The 18,160-nt window shown below is 38.1% G+C and overlaps 1 long non-coding RNA gene across 1 annotated transcript; it reads right to left on the bottom strand.

The window, feature by feature from the left end:
* Positions 1–15,046: 15,046 nt before the first annotated feature.
* LOC113350023 lies at positions 15,047–16,949 on the bottom strand. Its single transcript, XR_003360559.1, has 3 exons — positions 16,815–16,949; positions 16,192–16,622; positions 15,047–15,952 (listed from the first exon to the last, which is right to left on the bottom strand). It is a non-coding gene; the product is annotated as an uncharacterized LOC113350023 (long non-coding RNA).
* Between the last annotated feature and the right edge of the window lie 1,211 nt (positions 16,950–18,160).

The raw sequence follows: 18,160 nt of genomic DNA, 5'->3' as shown, positions 1-18,160 counted from the left end.
TTATTCTGGATAACTAGAAATTTAGGGTTATTATGGAACACAATTAGGGTTTTATGCCTATAAATAGAGGCTAAAATCCATCTCAAAAGGTACATAATTTCTATTACTTTTCTCCACAACTCACCTGCTTAAGAACTCCCTCTGACTTTAGCATCGGAGTGTCTTTGCAGGTACCCCCACCTTTTCAACATCAATCACAGTTTTCATCAACAATTTTTGGAGGACGTGGATCTACGGCGTAGATTCAATCCATATATACACATCTTGAGGAGTGTTGGGGTAAATATTTTTGCACTAACATCTTTTGGCGCCGACTAAGGGGCCTACGAGAAAAGATCATGTTCTCCGAGAGAAAGAAATTGTTCCCAAACGATTATTGAAACTAGGGTTTCAAAATCATTGTGACCAAAAAGTTGCAGAACATTTCTGAACTTTCTCAAAGAGTTGTAGAAAGTTTCTGAACTTTTCAGAAAGTTGCAGAAAGTCTCAACGTTGTGATCCATAAAGTTGCATAAAGTCTGAACGTGGAGATCCAGAAAGTTGCTGAGAGTTTTGAAAGTTGCAGAAAGTCTGAACGTTGCGATCCAGAAAGTTGTTGAAAGTTCTGAATGATCCAAAAGGTTGCTGAAAACCAGAACGTTGCGATCCAGAAAGTTGCTGAAAGTTCTGAACGATCCTGAAAGTTGAAGAAGGTTTCTGAACGTCTTCAGAAAGTTGACAAAGATCCAAAAAAGTTGCTGAAAGTTCCGAAAAAGTTGTTAAAACCAAGGTTAACAAAGAAAGAATAGAGATGAATACTTTAGGAATGGACATTGATGCACCTACCGGAAATCCTTCGAGTTAGCAAGTAAATAATCAAAATCTGAGGAGCGCTGTCGTCCAAGTGAACCAAGACGAAAGTGACGGGATGGAAGCGTCAGTTTCATCAACGTCATCTCGTTCTCGTTCGGAGAGATCCAATCCAAGATTCAGGGGGAACAATGTTTTGACACATAGATCACCACCCCCAACCACTAACAGAAAACTCCATCATCAAGGAGAGTTTCAAGGTCATCACCCGAGCATCCAGGAGCGTCGTCAAGAAGACATTGATAACAGAGGTGTGCGTACTCGAGTTAACGATCCACCGGCTGTGCAAGCTGATGTCCCACCTGTTTTACAAGTTAACAATCCACAAGAGGTTCCTATTGACTTGACAGTATGTGAGCATTTGCAAGAGCTATAAAGAAAAAAAAAAGCGGCTCAAAATCGCATTGGAGAAAAAAAGGAGCTTGAAGAAGAAGCTATCCCACATTCTGAAAGTGAAAGTACAAACCATCATCGAGAACGAGACAACCCACGCAGACGGGACGAAATTCTTGATGATCGTTGGCGTAGCTGAAATGACGAGAAAAGATATGGAAACGGAAAAAACACCTTATCTTAAGTTCATAGCCATCCGGAAATTGAGGATTGGATATAGTGGATTCATTTCCCGCCTCACCTGGGGGAGTCTTTGCAATTTGAGAGTATCTCTACAAATATTGGGGGCGTCTAAATTGACGCCTACATGCAATTAAAACCAACATGGTTAAGGAAGTCGAACAATAGAAGACACGTCATTTTTTCCGCGTCACTGTTAGCAATGGCGACTAGGGTGCCTCGTTGAATACCGGAGCTACCTGCATACAGATAAGTTATTTTTCTCGAATCCAATGGTAGATTATCGGTTGAATCCAGAAATTTTTCTATTAAAAACAATTAAGAGCGGTCATGTTCTATAGAAGAAACAAGGATACTGCTCGTCGTATTAAAGACGACAAGGATCTATATAGAAGAAACAAGGAGACTACTCATCGTATTGAAGACGACAAAGAAATGGAGGCAGTGAATAGCTGGGTGACGAATAAACGCTGTCAGCATGGGCGTTGTCACCATTAGTCTCATCATCACTGATAATTATTATGTGTGGTGCAGCTCCCGTCTCCTTGGCTGCAGCACGAGTGGGGAGATCGGCATTGGACGTACCGGTGGCATTCAAAAGGGTGTTGGGAAAGTCCCTTGCTGCTGCACGACGAATGAGAGTGTAAGGAACACATGCACCGCCAAGAATCATGGTTGTGTGACGTACAGGACCAACGCTCTTTGAATGATTCTTGGAATCGTTGGTTTCTTTTGGTGAAGCCATTCTGTGCATGAAGTAACCAAAAGAAGAGACATGAATATATATACAAGTATCTAATAAAGGGATATCTGCATGTATACTAATACCAGGGAGATTAATAGAGGAAAAAACAACTAACTAGAGGTATAACTAACGTTTCTTTGAATTATACAGTGCATGTCAAAGTCTTTACAAGAGAAAAAAGGATAGTGCATACCTTGAACAATGTAAATCTTTTGAGAAGATTGTAGTGTCGTGTTAGAAACGAAAAAATCAAGAGTTGATCAGTTAACGGAAGCTGGATTAAAGAAGAAAAGGGTAGTTATATATATAAACATGGTTGCTAATGGCAACTGCAAGATGAAACTTAGCTTATATAAAGACAACTCTCTTTATTGATGTTTAGAAAATCTCTCAAAACTAAACAGAAGCTCTAATCTTGCTCATATGATCAACCACAACTTTGGTGATCATATATATATAGAACTATGAATTCCTTTTCCTAGTCCTATTAACTTATTACATGTCTTTCCTTTTCTTAGAACTAGATGACTTCTAATTCCCTTAGGATTACATCAATTTCCTAATCTTGTCCTAACCAGCTTGTTAATGACTTCTATGTTGAAGTTTAACCAACATTCTCCCCGTTAAGCTTCAACCTTACCCGTGACATATCTTGTACTCCAATCAATTGTCTCATTTCTTCAAACTTGATCCGATCTAATGCCTTTGTCAATATATCTGCTTTCTGCTCAGTTCCAGGTATGTGTTCTATGTTAATGACCTCCTTCTCGATGCATTCTCGTATGAAATGATACCTTTTGTGAATGTGTTTCGTATTCCCATGAAACACTGGATTTTTAGTGAGTGCAATTGCAGACTTATTATCAATCTTGATGAGAACTTTTCCAGGTTCTCTTCCTTTGATTTCACCCAACAGTTCTTGAAGAAATATTGATTGTTTAGCGGCTTATGTTGCGGCCATAAACTCAGCTTCACAGGATGAGAGGGCTACAGTGTCTTGATTCTGTGAACACCATGTAATAGGTGCTTCTCCTAGATAAAATATATGACCATTTGTACCTTTTCCATCATCTTGGTCAATATTATGACTGCTGTCACTATACCCAACAATTCCTTTTGATCCTCCTCGACCATACTTCAATCCACAGCTGATTGTTCCTCTTAGATATCTCAATATCTGCTTTATTACATCACCATGAGACTTGCGTGGACTCTGCATATAACGGCTTGCTACTCCCACAAAGAAAGCCAAACTGGTCTTGTGTGTAATAAGTATCTTAGGCATCCAACATTTCTTCTATAACTTGTTCGATCAATCTCAGGTTCTTCTTGTGCCTTTGAAACTTTAAGTCCAAACTCCATTGGTATCTTAGTTGGATTACAAGTTTCAAATCCTGCTTCTTTAATAATTCTCCTTGCATAAGATTCTTGTTTAATCTGAACCCCATCTACTCCTTGATGGACTTCTATGCCAAGGTAATAAGTGAGTTTTCCGAGGTCTTATATCTCAAACTTTGATGACATTTCTCTCTTGAACTCGTTGATCACCTTAAGGAAGTTTCCAGTCAAAAATAGATCATCTACATAGACTGCAATCACAAGAAGCGTTCCCTTTTCTTCTCTCTTGTATACTGATGTTTCTTTAGAGCACTTAACAAATCTGATTTCTCTTAAGATTTGATCTAACTTTGTATTCTAGGCTCGAGGAGCTTGTCTTAGAATATAGAGCTTTTGATAACTTATAAACCTTATGCTCTTGTCCTTTTACTTGAAAACCTTCTGGTTGTTCAACATACACATCTTCTCGCAATTCACCATGTAAGAATGCTGTCTTAACGTCTAAGTGGTGAATTTCCCATGAGTTTGATGCAGCTTCTGCTATTAAGAGACGAATTGTCTCTAGTCTAGCAACTGTTGCGAAAAATTCATCAAAGTCTATGCCTGATTCTTGAACGTATCCCTTAGCTACAAGTCTTGCCTTATATTTGTTAATAGTTCCATCAGCATTTCTTTTAACCTTGAAGATCCACTTGAGGCCAATCACTTTTACCCCACCTGGCTTATCAACTAGAAACCATGTCTTGTTTATGTTGATTGAAATAATTTCTTCTCTACATGCTTGTGTCCATTTAGTCGAGACCTTTGCTTCCTGAAAATTCCTTGGTTCATCATTAACAGAAAGTAGCATAATCTCACATTCTTCTGCAGCTTGAAGAACATAATCCTCCAGATACCGTGGCTTTTGTATCTGTCTTGTTGATTTTCGCAGTGGAATGGTTTGAGTTATTTCATCGATCTCTTCTTCTTCTTCTTCTACTTCTTCGTTATTCTCAGTGTTTTCATTATTCTCTTCTTCTTCTTGATTAACATCATTGTTTCCATTGGTATTGATGATTATGGGTCCTTCGCCTTCATCAATTATTTGACCCCATCTCATGTGAAACATTCCTGGATCCCTACTTGGTCCATCATTAGTTTCTTTCCAGTTCCAGTTTGCTTTTTCATCGAATACCACATCTCGACTCACTATTACTCCTTTCGTTGTTGGATTGAATAATCTGTAAGCTTTGGATCCAGGCTCAATTCCTAGATGCACAAGAGTCTGAGATCGATCATCCAGTTTCTTAAGAGTTGCAGAATCAACTTTTGTGTATGCTTTGCAACCAAACACTCTTAAATGATCTATGTTTGGTTTTCTCTTTCGCAAACTTTCATATGGAGTCATGTCTTTCAGAGCTTTCGTAGGTATCCTGTTTATTAGGTATGTGGAGTGTCGTACAGCTTCTCCCCATAGGTAATTAGGTACCTACATAGCCTTTAAAGAACTTCTTGTCATCTCCATTAGAGTCCTGTTTCTCCTCTCCACCACTCCGTTTTATTGTGGTGTATATGGTGCAATAGGACCACATAAATCAGCATGAAGAAGCTCTAATGGCTTTGAGGCTCTGAATGTTGTTGCTTTTGGAAAACCTTTACGCGTTTGTTTCCCAACTAAACATGATTCACAGATCTTTGATTCATCGTTTATCTGTGGTAGCCCTCAAACCATCTTGTTCTGAGACATAGTTTTTAAGGTTCTGAAACTTATGTGTCCTAACCTTGCGTGCCACTTCCATGTCTGATCTTCCAGTCTCATATTCAGACACAATGGCCTTCCAATCATGAGACTTATCTTGTAGAGTCTATTCTGTGAGCGGGAGACTCTAACTAAAAGTCTTCCACTTGGGTCATGAACTGTTAGATAATCTTGTCGCATTCTAACATCACATCCAACTTCTGTAGCTTGTCCTAAACTTAGAATGTTGCTTTGTAAGTTTGGGATGAAGTAGATGTTTGTGACAAGCTTCTGTTCTCCAGTCTTGTCATGAAATATAATTGATCCATTCCCTTCAATTTCTACAGAAGATCCATCCCCAAACTTCACTTGTCCTTTGATTTTCTCATTGAGTTCAGAAAAGTAGTGTTTCTTACCAGTCATGTGATTGCTGGCTCCATTATTTAAATACCAGATTCCTTCTTCTCCATCCTTTGATTCGTAGTTCTTTGGTATTAGTTTCCCTTCGTTTAAGAATACAACTTCGTGCATGAAAAGAGTTGTATCTGCTTCCCCTGTTTCATTCTTGTTTGCTTCTTCCATATTTTGTATTCTTTCAGGGCATACAGAGGAGAAGTGTCCTGGTTTATCACATCTGTAACAAATAATGTTTGATCTATCCTTCTTTTCTTTCCCTTGGTTTTGATCATTCTGACTTGTTGTTCTATCTTGTGAGTTAAACCTTCCTCCCCTTCCTCGGCCTCTGTTTACTCTACCACCTCTTCCACGACCTCTTCCTCTTTTCGCAGAGTTTTGTTGGTAAGAGTTTGTGTACAAGAGTATTTCTTGAGTTTCTCCATTGTTTTCTTCATCAAGGATTCTCTCTTCATATGCTTTCAATCTTCGAATGATATCTTCATAGCTAGTCTTCTTTAAATCTAAGACTTGTTCAAGAGAGGCTATGATATGAATATACTTGGATCTTGGTAAACTATTGAGAAACTTATTTACCAGTTTATCTTCATCAATGGATTTTCCAAGTGACGCATCTTTTGAGGCTATCTCTGATAGCTTTCCTGCTAAGCTATCAATAGTATCAGTGTCTTTCATCTTCACTCTTTCAAATTCAGACATTAAGGTTTGCAGACGGGCTTCTTTAACTCGATCAGCTCCGAGATTACGTTCCTTTATTGCATCCCAAATTTTCTTTGAAGTTTCCCGTTCACCAACTTGTAGAACAAGACATTCTGGTATTGCTTGAAAGAGTAATCCAATGGCAACATTGTTTTTGTCTGGATCCAATGTACCAGGATCAATTGTTTCCCAAACTTTGTAGATTTTCATCAGTACCTTCATTCTCATGGCCCATACTGTGTAGTTTGTGGCGTTGAGGATTGGAACTTGTATTGATGGTGGCGTGAACTGTTTTGCACCCACAATGGTGGTTTCGTTTTTCATGGCTCAGAAACAAGCTCTGATACCAATTAATGGCAACTGCAAGATGAAACTTAGCTTATATAAAGACAACTCTCTTTATTGATGTTTAGAAAATCTCTCAAAACTAAACACAAGCTCTAATCTTGCTCATATGATCAACCACAACTTTGGTGATCATATATATATATATAGAACTATGAATTCCTTTTCCTAGTCCTATTACCTTATTACATGTCTTTCCTTTTCTTAGAACTAGATGACTTCTAATTCCCTTAGGATTACATCAATTTCCTAATCTTTTCCTAACCAGCTTGTTAATGACTTCTATGTTGAAGTTTAACCAACAGTTGCTTGAGTAATGAAACAAGGTGATGTCATTTGCATCTCCATCAGTAAAACGGAGTACAGTTCGAGAAGGAGTTTTCGCAAGGAAACAATGGTTCTTTCATTAACGGACAAGGTAGAAAGCGTCTACATATTCCCAGTAAAGGGGTGTATGTGAATTTACTAGGGTGATTGACGTTAAGAGAATGAAGAAGCAAAAAGTTAATGTTCGATTACGGGAGAACGAACTGAGGTTTCATACCTTGATAACTACCAGCCCTTGAGAAGCTAATGCTGCTGTTTGGAATACACAGAACAAGAAGAAAATCAGCTGACTTTGCCAGTTCGAAAGAAAACACTAAATAGTGCAACGAAGAGCACATTTACAAATGCTGAAAGTGGGAGATCAAGATCCTAAAGAAGCCTGCAGAGTGGTGAAATAATTTTTAAAATATCAACTACTCGTCACGATCGTTTGGAAGGGTCGTATGTTTCCTCATCATTGGAAGAATCATTGGCGTGCATGACTTCCAGAGCTTCATTAACCTCAACATTTTTAATCTCGAGAGCACCATGATGATCTTTAAGCCTTGCGTTGTCATACTGATAATTCTACAATGCAAGCTCCTGGATCCATTCCAGGTTGGCTATGGATTCTGAACAAAGTTGTCCAGTTCGTTGAAGGAGGGAAAGCCCCTGAAAATAGCAAGGAGTCGTAGGAGTGATTGTCAGCAAGCGGCATGCCCGATTTGACGATTCCACGAGCAACAACGGGATCACTCACGGCAAAGTCCTTGCTTCAGATGTGATATCACGATTATTTTTCAGTAGAAATCAAATTCTTAGTTCGAAAGGGAATTGGATCTCTATCGGCTATGGGAATTGTCGCTGATTGAACACGGAATGACACACACCATAGCTGAAGTACGCGTAGAAGGTGGAAAACGCTAGCAGTGTACCAGTTTGATCACTTGCAAGCAGGTGAACATAGTACATGGAAATAGAAAGACAGGCTAGGAGTTTTAAGCGGAGTCAAACTCACAGTTTCATGAGTAGCTGGGTACTATCATCCGTGGATATCAACACTGGTTGGACACGCCATGAAAAGCGTTTTTTCTATACTATGAGGGACGAACGGTGACGTATGCGTTAACCAAATGTTCTAAAGTCAAGACGTGATGGTGTACGCACCAGTTGGAAAGGACTGACATCATCTCATGTGGCCACAAAAGGGAGGCTTTAACATTTCCTCGATTTAGTCCCAAAAAAAGAGGTGAATGCACATGTTAAGGTCACGAACAAACATGGGCTACGTAGTTTTGATTCATAAATGAACTATGATTTTAGGCATAATAATATTTCAGTATGCCCAAAATATTTCAGTATGCCAAAAATATATCATTTTTTGTCTTTATTCAGTATGCCTAATAATATTTCAGTATGCCCAAAATCATAGTTCTTATGAATTCAGTTTTTGGGCTTATAATACCAAATTACTGTTGGAATTCCATATAAAGCCCAGCAGGACAGATATGGATCTGGCAAGCTAAGGGAGAGAGATTCCAGGTACGTATTACGTTATTTAAGAATGGTAAATTAACATGAGCATATTTTGCAGGAGAAATCATGCCGGATGTGCACTATAATGTGCCATGATTCATTCGTGCAGGTTATGTACATACCACCGTCGCGTGTAGTCTTATTCTTCTTAACTCCTCAACAAGTTGAGAGTTAAGAGGGGGTGATGTTTGTACCCAATTCAAATAGTGTACGTGCGTTCCGCACAAGCTATTTAATAACGTCAGACTGTGGGTTTATTGTGGAAACCCACAGGGCTTATTGAGGAAGCCAGGCGGGACTTATTAAGGAATTCTGGAGGTTTATTGTGGAAACCAGATTGTGGGTTTATTGTGGAGACCCACATGGCTTATTGTGGAAGCCAGGCCGGACTTATTGTGGAAGTCCGGAGGTTTATTATGGAAACCAGACTGTGGGTTTATTGTGGAGACCCACAAGGCTTATTGTGGAAGCCAGGCTGGACTTATTTTGGAAGTCTGAAGGTTTATTATGGAAACCAGACTGTGGGTTTATTGTGGAGACCCACATGACTTATTTTGGAAGCCAGGCCGGACTTATTGTGGAAGTCCGGAGGTTTATTATGGAAACCAGACCGTGGGTTTATTGTGGAGACCCACATGGATTATTGTGGAAGTCAGGCCAGAAATTATTGTGGAAGTCCGGAGGTTTATTATGGAAACCAGATTGTGGGTTTATTATGGAAACCCACATGGATTATTGAGGAAGCCAGGTCTAGCTTATTGTATAAGTCCAAATGACTTATTGTGGAAGTCATTTTGAGATAGACACAAATCTTGGAAGATGGAAAAGGATCTTCCAAGATAATTACAAATCTTAAAGAGATAGATACGAATCTTTCAAGATAAATACAAATGTTGTGGGGACATACACAAATCTTGGGAAGATAATATGGATTATCCAAGATAGACTCAAATCTTGTCAAGATATAAAAGGATATTTCAAGATAGATATGGATTTTCAAGGATAAGTACAAATTTTGATGGTTATTTTGGATAACTAGAAATTTAGGGTTATTATGGAACACAATTAGGGTTTTATGCCTATAAATAGAGGCTAAAATCCATCTCAAAAGGTACATAATTTCTATTACTTTTCTCCACAACTCACCTGCTTAAGAACTCCCTCTGACTTTAGCATCGGAGTGTCTTTGCAGGTACCCCCACCTTTTCAACATCAATCACAGTTTTCATCAACAATTTTTGGAGGACGTGGATCTACGGCGTAGATTCAATCCATATATACACATCTTGAGGAGTGTTGGGGTAAATATTTTTGCACTAACATCTTTTGGCGCCGACTAAGGGGCCTACGAGAAAAGATCATGTTCTCCGAGAGAAAGAAATTGTTCCCAAACGATTATTGAAACTAGGGTTTCAAAATCATTGTGACAAAAAAGTTGCAGAACATTTCTGAACTTTCTCAAAGAGTTGTAGAAAGTTTCTGAACTTTTCAGAAAGTTGCAGAAAGTCTCAACGTTGTGATCCATAAAGTTGCAGAAAGTCTGAACGTGGAGATCCAGAAAGTTGCTGAGAGTTTTGAAAGTTGCAGAAAGTCTGAACGTGGAGATCCAGAAAGTTGTTGAAAGTTCTGAATGATCCAAAAGGTTGCAGAAAGCCAGAACGTTGCGATCCAGAAAGTTGCTGAAAGTTCTGAACGATCCTGAAAGTTGAAGAAGGTTTCTGAACGTCTTCAGAAAGTTGACAAAGATCCAAAAAAGTTGCTGAAAGTTCCGAAAAAGTTGTTAAAACCAAGGTTAACAAAGAAAGAATAGAGATGAATACTTTAGGAATGGACATTGATGCACCTACCGGAAATCCTTCGAGTTAGCAAGTAAATAATCAAAATCTGAGGAGCGCTGTCGTCCAAGTGAACCAAGACGAAAGTGACGGGATAGAAGCGTCAGTTTCATCAACGTCATCTCGTTCTCGTTCGGAGAGATCCAATCCAAGATTCAGGGGGAACAATGTTTTGACACATAGATCACCACCCCCAACCACTAACAGAAAACTCCATCATCAAGGAGAGTTTCAAGGTCATCACCCGAGCATCCAGGAGCGTCGTCAAGAAGACATTGCTAACAGAGGTGTGCGTACTCGAGTTAACGATCCACCGGCTGTGCAAGCTGATGTCCCACCTGCTGCACAAGTTAACAATCCACAAGAGGTTCCTATTGACTTGACAGTATGTGAGCGTTTGCAAGAGATATAAAGAAGAAAAAAAAAGCGGCTCAAAATCGCATTGGAGAAAAGAAAGGAGCTTGAAGAAGCATCTATCCCACATTCCGGAAGTGAAAGTACAAACCATCATCGAGAACGAGACAACCCACGCAGATGGGACGAAATTCTTGATGATCGTTGGCGTAGCTGAAATGACGAGAAAAGAGATGGAAACGAAAAAAACACCTTATCTTAAGTTCATAGCCATCCGGAAATTGAGGATTGGATATAGTGGATTCATTTCCCGCCTCACCTGGAGGAGTCTTTGCAATTTGAGAGTATCTCTACAGATATTGGGGGCGGCTAAAGTGACGCCTACATGCAATTAAAACCAACATGGTTAAGGAAGTCGAACAATAGAAGACACGTCATTTTTCCGTGTCATTGCTAGCAATGGCGACTAGGGTGCCTCGTTGAATACCGTAGCTACCTGCATACAAATAAGTTATTTTTCTCGAATCCAATGGTAGATTATCGGTTGAATACAGAAATTTTTTTATTAAAAACAATTAAGAGCGGTCATGTTCTATAGAAGAAACAAGGATACTGCTCGTCGTATTAAAGACGACAAGGATCTATTATAGAAGAAACAAGGAGACTTCTCATCGTATTAAAGACGACAAAGACATGGATACAGTGAATAGCTGGGTGACGAATGAACGCTGTCAGCATGGGCGTTGTCACCATTAGCCTCATCATCACTGATAATTATTATGTGTGGTGCATCTCCCGTATCCATGGCTGCAGAACGAGTGGGGAGATCGGCATTGAACGTACCGGTGGCAGCCGAAAGGGTGTTGGGAAAGTCCCTTGCTGCTGCACGACGAATGAGAGTGTAAGGAACACATGCACCGCCACGAGTCATGGTTGTGTGACGTACAGGACCAATGCTCTTTGAATCATTCTTGGAATCATTGATTTCTTTTGGTGAAGCCATTCTGTGCATGAAGGAACCAAAAGAAGAGACATGAAACCAAAAGAAGCCATTCTGGATTTATGAATTCAGTTCTTGGGCTTATAATACCAAATGACTGTTGAAATTCCATATAAAGCCCAGCAGGGCTGATATGGATCTGGCAGGTTAAGGGAGAGAGATTCCAGGTACGTATTGCGTTATTTAAGAATGATAAATTTACAAGAGCATATTTTGCAGGAGAAATCATGACGGATGTGCACTATAATGTGCCATGATTCATTCGTGCAAATTATGTGCATACCGCGGTCGCGTGTAGCCTTATTCTTCTTAACTCCTCAACAAGTTGAGAGTTAAAAGGGAGCGATGTTTGTACCCTATTTAAATAATGTACGTGCGTGCCAGACAAGTTATTTAATAACGTCAGACTGTGGGCTTATTGTGGAAGCCTATATGGCTTATTGAGAAAGCCAGGCCGGACTTATTAAGGAAGTCCGGAGGTTTATTTTGGAAACCAGACCGTGGGTTTATTGTGGAGACCCACAGGGCTTATTGTGGAAGCCAGGTCGAACTTATTGTGGAAGACCGGAGGTTTATTATGAAAACCAGACTGTGGGTTTATTTTTGAGACCCACAGGGCTTATTGTGGAAGCTAGGACGGACATATTTTGGAAGTCCGGAGGTTTATTATGGAAACCAGATTGTGGGTTTATTGTGGAGACCCACAGGGCTTATTGTGGAAGCCAGGCCGGACTTATTGTGGAAGTTCGGAGCTTTATTATGGAAACCAAACTATGGGTTTATTGTGGAGACCCACGGGTCTTATTGTGGAAGTCCGGAGGTTTATTATGGAAACCAGCTGTGGGTTTATTATGGAAACCCACAGGGCTTATTGAGGAAGCCAGGTCTAGCTTATTGTATAAGCCCAAATGATTTATTTTGGAAGTCATTTTGAGATAGACGCAAATCTTGGAAGATGAACAAGGATCTTCCAAGATAATTACAAATCTTGAAGAGATAGATATGAATCTTTCAAGATAAATAAAAATGTTTTAGGGATATACACAAATATTGGGAAGATAATATGGATCATCCAAGATAGACTCAAATCTTGTCAAGATATACAAGGATCTTTCAAGATAGATATGGATCTTCAAGGATAATACAAATCTTGATGGTTATTCTGGATAACTAGAAATTTAAGGTTATTATGGAAACCAATTAGGGTTTTATGCCTATAAATAGAGGCTAAAATCCAGCTCAAAAGGTACACAATTTCTATTTCTTTTCTCCACAATTCACCTGCTTAAGAACTCCCTCTGACTTTGGCATCAGAGTGTCTTTGCAGGTACCCCACCTTTTCAGCATCAATCACAGTTTTCATCAACAATTTTTGTAGGAAGTGGATCTACGGCGTAGATTCAATCCATATACACACATTTTGAGGAGTGCTGTGGTAAATATTTTTGCATCAACACTAGATGGTACGCCCGTGCTCTGCACGGGCTTAAGTTGGTTGTTCCAAATTTTGAAACGCAAGTATTATCAGCCAAAATCAGAAGGTTTTCAAGAAAATTGTATCAATTATGGCTTGATTAAAACAATGTCGTTCCAATGTTAAGATGGACAATGATATCGTATGGTTGCTCCATGTTAAGATCATTCATTAGAAAAGGTAAAATAAAAAATATTTGAATTACATGTTTATTTTTTTAACAACGAACTTCTTTATGAGTAGGCCATTTCTCGTATACAAATTAAACCCGAATACCTTAGCACTAAAAAGAGAAACACTTGCTTGCAAAATTTCCTGCCATCGAAGTATCCAACTCATTAACATTAATAAAAAGATAAAGAGTGCCAGCTATGAACAATCAGATGACATTTACAACGTGAATCATGTAGTGACATACTCTAGGATGTGATGACTTTCCTTCTATCATTCTTCCGATGGGCAGTAATATATAAGTTCTCCGCCCCTTAAATATCCTTATGTATTTAAGGATAATTATACCCTAATTTTTTTTATAGAAAAATTTAATTATAAGTACCAAATCTGCCCTCTTCATATAATAATAAGATTAAAGTTTCTCAACCAAATGAAATCAATCTTCTCTTTTCTTATATTTTCTCATCCTTCCAACTTCGACCACCACCACCTTCTTTGTCCGATCCACCACCTCCTACCACCAGCAACACCACCGATTTTCACCTTGATTCAACTGCAAAACTTAAATCTAGTTATGAATCAATGATAAACTGATCTCCAAAACCTAATCTCGAGTATCAAATTCATTAAGCTGATAAACCAACATCACGGTGGTGGCGGTGGATTAGTGGTGGTGGTGGCTAAGGTGGTGGAGTAGAGGTGGTGGCGGCGACGGTGGTGGTGGCAGGCTGGTGGTGGTAGTGCAATAGTGGTGGTAATGGTGGTGGCGGCGGTGGACCGGTGGTGGTGGCGTCAGTGGTGGTGGCGTACTGGTGGTGGTGGTGCAATGGTGCTGGAATATTAGTGGTGGTGGCGGTTGGTAGGTGGTGGTCGTTGAAGGTTGGTGATGGAATGGTAGTTGAATGTTGGTGGTGAGGGTATTAATGTAATCTAATTTTAAATGGATAAAATTATTAAAAAGTAGGGACATATTTATTATTGTATAAGGATATATTTATTGGGTGTCGAAAACAAGGACATATAAATAATGTACCCTACTGGTTATGATTGCAATGTACAAAGCTCAACATCTCTGCTTGCACCATACAAAAGCAAAAAAGTTAAATTCTGAGGACCATTTTTATCCATAGAGAGAAACAAAAACATTCTCTGGTTTCTTCTCAACTACTAATTCTCATTCTGTTAACTAATTAACTAAACGAACCTACAAATTAAGTTATTATAACAAATAGGTTAACTTTAAAAATAATGTAATTGTTCCCTACATCCTGGTAAACACCTACTCCGCAATTTTCAAATATGCGTGCATGTTGTACTTGAATCAAACGAAACCCAAATTGAGGAAACCTTTTTGTTCGAAGTTTGCCATGCAGTTAAAACTATAAATGGTCACAATCCCATATATAGCCTAGCTATTCAAATGACGAATGCACTATATAATGAAAACCAAACACCATAACAAATAGTTGACATTCAAAACACAAAGTTGAAATGAAGCTTTAAAATTATATTGTGAAAACAGCAAGAAACAATATTGTGTCATGGAAATGGAAGTTGGAGGAGGAGGATCGATTGAAATCGTGAGGCAGCTTTCAATAAGTTTCATAGAGGGTTTTTTGAATGACAACTGTTACTCAATGCAGTTAAGTGATGTTGGTACAAAAATAAGAAACACAACATAACTCGATAGTAAAAAATATGAATTTGCCCAATAAGAAAGACATAAATATCCAGACTTGACTCACGAAAGTACCATAACATCCTCGATGGGATCAAGAGCATCCCAACATCTATAAGCATCTTTTATATGCAAGAGAAGCTCATTTAACAGGAATTTAAAAAGCCTAATCAACAAATTTTGGAAAATTGATAAAACCAGAAAAATGACAGCACTTCACTTTATTAACTAAATTGACCCCAAATTCACCTCGATTACTCGAGCGTGTTTTATTCCCTTTATAAGTTGTAACCACCACAACGTCTTCACAGATTGTTTTTAAAGCTGCAAACCAAATTCAGTTGGTTGTAGCAATCCTCGAGGACAAAACAACGTGATATTATATAAGCTACCAGACTACCAAAAAATCAATACAGGAAATAGAATCCAAAGTAGAGAGATACTCAAAATGGAACCCATCCCTACTTCGTTAAAATAAATTGGGTAAGGGTAAAATGTGAAATAACATAAATCAGCGCTGATATATACTTGTAAGAAATAGAGGAAAATCAGGGCTACTCTATATCTGTAAGAAAGATGACCCATAATCCTGGTTAATAAACGACATGGTTAGACTGGTGTTGTTAAAATCATAGTAGTCAAGACGATTCGACAAATTCAAAATTATTGTAACAATACAATTGTATTTGTGGACAGAATAAACCAATTCAATATGTTGGCTGCTGAGCTATGATTATACTCAGATTAGTGTAGTCTATGTCTATCATGTTACCTGTGAAGTGCTAAAATCGGCAATATTAAATTTTTTAAAGGTTAGAGAGAGTACCTGTCTTTGATGCTTGCAGTAGGTTTGAACAAATACATAAAACGTTAGGCATTTCCAGAATTCATAGTGCAATTTCATGTGTTATGCACCTGCAGAAAACACAGAAAACAAAGTTGCAATCAGTTTTAGCACAGTGTTCAAAGTCTACCTTAGCAGATCGCATCCAACCTGGTATGAGTTTCAAGGGAATCAAGTTGTATCTATACAACTATATAGTGATATAGCACACATTGAGTTTCAATATATAAGTTCATAATTCTAAGATATTGAGAGGCCGGAAAAATGTCAATTAGAGAACATTTGGTGATATCAAGGAACGACTGGGCACCTGTTAGGATAAATATCACCCCTTGAATCCACTCAACTCTCTGAAACAAACAAAACATGTTTTCTTCATTGTATATGGACAACAAAATATCAACCTGCATACCGAACAATAAGAGATTCGAATGCACCTCGCAAAATAAACCATATTAATTGCAATCACCATTTTTCTCCGGAACTTCCGTTTAGAATTACATAATTTTCATTATTAACCCTATAATCTAACAACAATGAGCAAAATCAACATGTATTTTGGAGTATTGACCATAGAAATTTTAATAATGCAACAAAATAAGTGAAATCACTGTCTAAAAAGAAAAAGAAAAAACAATGACCAAAAATCAGGCCGCGGATAGATGGTAAGCAAACCTTTTCTTTGTTTAACCTTGCGATTGTTGTACAGTAAAAACCATAATCGTATTAACCTATCATCACCTGCAATATCAAAAAAATTGAAATAAATCAAAGAGTTACAAAACCAAAAAACTGTGTAGGATTGATTGACTGTAGATTTCTGCGGGGTTGAAGAGAGAGAATTGGGGTTTCGTTGAATCGAATAACAGTATTAAAAATATTAATTATGATTCTCAGTATAATCATAGAAAACCTAACATAAAGGAATCATACTCTTTCGCATCGTTAGATCTTACAGCACAACGAAATACAAATGGTGAATGGGTTCAGAAGAAAAAAAGATTGAATATTAGGGTTTAGTTGCAAAGAAAAAATTATTTCTGCTGATTGAGACGCAAGGCTTTTTTTTTAGGTTTAATATTCGCTAGGAAGAGAATTTGTAAATATGGTGTTCACGTAAGAAACATTAATGGTGTGAAAAATCATGAGGTTTCAATTGGCTAATATTTTTTTGGTGGGGCCAGAAGCTCTAAGAAGAGAGCTTGATTGTATATGGACAACAAAATATCAACCTGCATACCGCAAAATAAGTTATTCTAATGCTCCTCGCAAAATAAACCACATTAATTGCTATCACCATTTTTCTCCGGAACTTCCGTTTAGAATTACAGAGTTTTCATTATTAATCCTATAATCTAACAATAACGAACAAAATCAACATGTATTTTGGAGTATTGACCCTAGAAATTTTAAGAATGCAACAAAATAAGTGAAATCACTGTCCAAAAAGAAAAAGAAAAAACAATGACCGAAAATCAGGCCGGGGATAAATGGTAAGCAAACCTTTTCTTTGTTTAACCTTGCGATTATTGTACAGTAAAAACCATAATCGTATTAACCTATCATCACCTGCAATATCAAAAAAATTGAAACAAATCAAAGACTTACAAAACCTAGGATTGATTGACTGTAGATTTTTGCGGGGTTGAAGAGAGAGAATCGGGGTTTCGTTGAATCGAAGAACAGTATTAAAAAACTTAATTATGATTCTCAGTATAATCATAGAAAACCTAACATAAAGGAATCATACTCTTTCGCATCGTCAGATCTTACAACACAACGAAATACAAATGGTGAATGGGTTCAGAAGAAAAAGAGATTGAATATTAGGGTTTAGTTGCAGAGAAAAAATTATTTCTGCTGATTGAGACGCAAGGCTTTTTTTTAAGGTTTGATATTCACTGGGAAGAGAATTTGTAAATATGGTGTTCACGTATGAAATATTAGTGGTGTCAAAAATCATGAGGTTTCTATTGGCCAATATTTTTTTGGTGGGGCCAGAATCTCTAAGAAGAGAGCTTGATTCAGATTTTAACCACAGCAAAGGAAATTCACCTGAAAAATTTACTTAGCGCAGGGAGAAGATATCGGCCACTCCAAGCACGCAGCACAGCAGAGAAATTTGGACCATGGAAGTCGCACCCGAAGAAGATGAAGTTACTTAATTTGTGTTGTTAAACTTTAACTAATTTTTTGATACTTGTGAAACCACAGATACGCAGATGCAAGCTCCATTCCCGAAGCTAAATCTTCGAAGCCTCAATTCCGCTGTTCAAGTC

The sequence above is a fragment of the Papaver somniferum genome, chromosome 2, assembly GCF_003573695.1.
Source record: "Papaver somniferum cultivar HN1 chromosome 2, ASM357369v1, whole genome shotgun sequence".
Lineage (NCBI taxonomy): Eukaryota > Viridiplantae > Streptophyta > Magnoliopsida > Ranunculales > Papaveraceae > Papaver > Papaver somniferum.
Note: the sequence above shows the minus strand (reverse complement) of the source record. Positions and strands in the feature narration are given on the sequence as shown.